Here is a 4,774-nt window from a genome sequence, read left to right as displayed (position 1 = left end):
TGGATTTTTAAGAATAAATTGTTAAAGGTCAAATATATCAATAAGTCAAATATGTAAAAAATATAAAGATCAGAAATAATAAATGGGTAAGTGTAGCATGAAAAAAATCCAAAACAAGAATGTTAATATAGCACACACACAAGAAAATTTTCAAAATCAATTGAAACTAAATGAATAAATATATATTGCAATTACAATGAGGACTCATCATTTACTAACTCAATAAAATAAAAAGCATAAAATCATATATACCAATTTTATGAATTGGTTCGTATACACATAAACTATGCACACACACATATATATCTATTTGTTATGTTATAAATGTACATGACTCATCAATTTGATAAGAAATAAACATCAAAAAATAATTATTCCCTTGGACCCATTATTTTCACTTTTGAAGATTTAGCAAGAAAAAAGTATTTTTCACAAAGTGGGACCTTTCATAGAAAGAAGTTTATAATTTGGAAGGAAATGGTATGATAAATTTTAAAAATAGTTAAATAGACTATAATTATAAAGTCAAACTACTATAGATAATTAGATAAATATTATCAAAGCTATACTATTGTGGTTCTAGAAATTAGTAAAACAAAACAAAAAAAACCAAACATACAACATCACTTCCAATATAAAGTGGTAAGAACAAGAAGAAAATTTTGTGTTTGTGAGCCACACTTGAATAATATATTCAAAATTAAATATGTTGTCATAAGAATTGGAAAATAAAGTTATGACCAATGTATAATAAGTATTGACAAATATTGTTACAATACAGTGGTTTAGGGAAAATTAGTTTAAAATGTAGTATAGAGTCAATACTACTTAGGATTCACATTTTTTCTCTTCCCTAATTAAAAAAAAAAGACTTGTTTTTTATATTGATTGTCGACTGGCAGATCTATGACATTGCATTTTTCTTAATAAATATGTGAAGATATTATGCAGCATAGCAGCAAGGCATGCTCTGTTTCATTAGTAGTCCACAGGGGATAGGGTGAAGTGGTTTGGCCATGAGACATCTACAGAAAAGTACCATTTGCTGGCTGTATATTGCTCATCTCTGTTACAGTGAAATCCTTCTGTAACTAAGGTCTATCCTTTCTTCTCCTATTCTCAATAGATATCAACTTCTTATGGTTACTTTTCTTCTGAAGACTTTCCTGAGGGCTCCAGCCATCTCTGTTTCTCAGACTGTAGATGAGGGGATTGAGCATGGGAGTGAGGATGGTGTAAAAGATAGAGACCACTTTGTCCTACTCAGCAGTGTGATAGGCTTTGAGAAGAAAATACTTGATGATGACTAGTCCATAAAAGAGAGTCACCACAATCATATGGGAAGAACACGTTGCCAAAGTCTTCCTCATCCCCATATTTAATCCTAATCTCAAAACAGTGTAGAGAATCTGCCCATATGAAGCCATTATGGCAGATATTGGAAAGAGGAGAAATACAACACCACTGACAAAAAAACCATTTTCATAAAGAGAAGTGTCAGCACAAACAAGTTCCAGAAGAGCTGGGATCTCACAGAAGAAATGATGGATGTCCCTGGAGCCACAATAAGGAAGATTCAGAACATAGACAACATTGATGAAGGCATTGAGAAGTGCATCCAGCCAAGTGCCAACCACCATGAAAATGCAAACTGTAGGGCACATGAGAACTGAGTAGTGGAGGGGATGCAATATTGCCACATAGCAGTCGTAAGCCATGACTGCCACGAGAAGGCACTCTGCTCCCACCAGAGTCATGAACAGGAAATGCTGAATTACACAATTAGTATAGGAAATGTTGTTTTTTCCAGACAAAAGTAGAGATATACAAGAGGTCCATCAAAGAAAGTTAACTGAGAAGAAATTTCATAGGAGTATGGAGGTGAGAGTCCAACCAAATGAGAATCACCATCATAACATTGACAATATGGGCGACAAGAAAAACGAGGAAGATGAAAGTAAAAAGTAGCTTGGGGGGTCTGGATTTGGTAAAACAGTCCCAGGAGAACAAAGGCAGTCCCAGTGGTCCTATTTTTCCATATCTCCATTCTGTCCATCCTAATTCATTACCTTGGATAGAGTTTACAAAAATCTTTAGATCCACTCTCTATCCACTTTTGTACCACCCTTATTTTACAATGTGTCACTTTCATTTTCTTCTTAGCAATATCAATGATATATTTTATATATAATGTGGTTTGACTACATTTAATTATATGTGATATCACAGAATGTTGTCACTCTCACAACTTTAGTGCAAAATTTCTTAAGACAGATTTATAAATAATTCTCAGGATTGGACACGTTCAGTATTTTAAGGAAATGTATTTAAAATCTTTGAAATTTTCTAAGTACAATTTAATTAAAAGAATAAAAAATTAAATATATATCTCTATAGATCTATCTATTTATCTATAAAAAATATCCAACACATACTTAAAGTCATTCTGTGGTCTTGAATAGTTCTGATTTCCAAGTACTAGAGATTAGATAAGTTTTCAGTCTTAAGTAAATAAGTAATCTTCTGTACACCTACACAAAATCTTTTCAGTGTTTTACATATGTCATTTTGACCACTATAACAGTCTTCAAAGGGTTACTTTCTTTGTTTTCAAAATATGATTAGACTCTCAAAGAGATCAACTAATACGTGCAGATATAGAGTACTGGAACTAGAACTATAATTAGATGTAAATGTTTGCAAGTGTTCTGATCTAGTCTTAGCTGTTACCTAATTCTCTAAAAACGAAATTGGTTTAAGGTGTTCTGTTTTTAAATAAAGAATGTATAAGAACTTTTTTTGAAATTTGACAATTGACAATCTAAGACCATCCAGAAAGTACAGAAAAAAGCTCAAACAGGCTGCTTGCTGAGTCAGATTCCAAATCCTGAGGTCACATAGTCACAAGACTGTTGATACTATGAAAAACAAAAACAGTAGCAAACAATCAAATGACTGTTATTGATCTATTCTGGCCAGTGGGCTTGGTAATTTTCTTTATCTGTGCTGTAGTTCAGTAAAACTCTGGGTGTAAGAAAACATACAGCACCTATCTAATGAGAAAATAACCTATTCTGTAGAGAAAAAACTGGAGAGAAGCTCCATTGATAGGTTTCAAGTGCAATTTGAGAAGTAATTTGCTTATGTACAGGCATTACATTTTTCAAGGTGTCCCTCAAAATTGTGACATAATAAAGCACAATAATACCAAAAATTAAATTTCACACAATTAGACTTGCTCCTTGAAGAATGTAGTTAGTGGCTGTCATGATCTATAGTGACTTGCTTTTATGACTTGAAACTTGACCATTTATATGTTGTTCTATATAAGAAATTCCACCAAAATTAGCATTGACTCCTGAACAAGAATTTCTTTAAACAAGCCAACTCAATTAGGAAAAAAAAAAAGATTACCTTCACTCAGGATTTATTTGGTATCTCTTCTTATCCCAAGTCTTTATGAACAGTGTCTATGAAGTTACATACACTTTGCTTGAAGGAAAAGAAGTGAGTAAAATGCTTCAATGAGAAAATTTAAAAAAAAACACTAAGTATTTTAATTCCTGATGGTAAATTAATTGTATTGTCTCTAAATATAAATGTATCTTTTAGTATAAAAATGTATATTTTACAGAGTCAGCTATCCTAAACCAGTAGTGCATGTTACCACTGTTGGCAGATGCAGATGTAACCTAGATAGGATAAGGGAATTATAAAATAGTAAGTAATTTATTAAAAGGCTATCATTCTATATCTTTAATCCTCTCTTAGTGTGATGTTCTCCCTTGAACAGATAGTGTTATTACAACGCCATAAAGTCTTTAGACACTCAGTAAGAATTTTGAAATTTTGAGTTACTTCCAATTGGCTACTCTTCTTGTTTACAACCAAATAACTTGGTATGTGATTTCTTGAAGTCCAAGACCACATGAGGTGAGTATTTTGTTCTGTTTACCCACTCCAAAGTGAAAATTAACATGCAAGAAAGTAGACAGAATCATAGACTGTTGTTTTAGTATTAATATAAAATGTTATTTTACCTCATGTTGTTTAAATGATTTCCACAAATGATATTTTATATAATAGTCCATAATTTGATGAAAATTATATTTTCTTTTTTAAAATTAATTAAATTTTTAAAAAGTTTAAATTTTATTTTATTAATTTTTTATACAGCAGGTTCTTATTAGTTATCCATTTTATACATATTAGTGTATATATGTCAATTATATTTTCCATATTTTAAGTACTGAAGACTTTTTAAAAACACATTTACAGATGTGACTGACAACTTATTAAAAAACTGCATAGATTTTTTTTATATGAAGAGTCAATTTATTCAACTGAAATAACTGGTAAGATCTTAAAATCCAAACGGCTCAAAGTTTAACCAGTTTTAACTCAAATACTTACCTTTTACACTGTTTAAGTATTATGAATAAGAAGCATATCAAATATGCAGTCCTTTGTGCTTAATTAAGAGTAGGAGCAAAAGATGCATTTTCCCTAATGTATCTTTTTTCAACAAAATATATTAAATTGTTATATTTATTTTGATAAAGTCAAAATTTTTACACTTACAAATTTTAAAAAGATTCCTAATTTGAATCTTCAGAGGCAAATAAATACATAAGTAAGTAAGTAACCAAATAGATAAATCCCACTGTCCATGTTAAAAGATATTCAATGGCTATACATTCTGGGTATGTATATTTTTTAATTCAAAAATTGAGCCAAGTTTTTCTTTTCTTTTTTTTAATGGAAGGATATATCA

General features: G+C 30.6%; 1 pseudogene; it reads right to left on the bottom strand.

Moving 5' to 3' along the window:
* Positions 1–1,091: 1,091 nt before the first annotated feature.
* On the bottom strand, positions 1,092–2,047 carry LOC132518453 (olfactory receptor 2T27-like; annotated as a pseudogene).
* Between the last annotated feature and the right edge of the window lie 2,727 nt (positions 2,048–4,774).

Source organism: Lagenorhynchus albirostris, chromosome 3 (genome assembly GCF_949774975.1).
Source record: "Lagenorhynchus albirostris chromosome 3, mLagAlb1.1, whole genome shotgun sequence".
NCBI classification, from domain to species: Eukaryota; Metazoa; Chordata; class Mammalia; order Artiodactyla; family Delphinidae; genus Lagenorhynchus; species Lagenorhynchus albirostris.
This window is presented reverse-complemented; position numbering and strand designations above follow the sequence as displayed.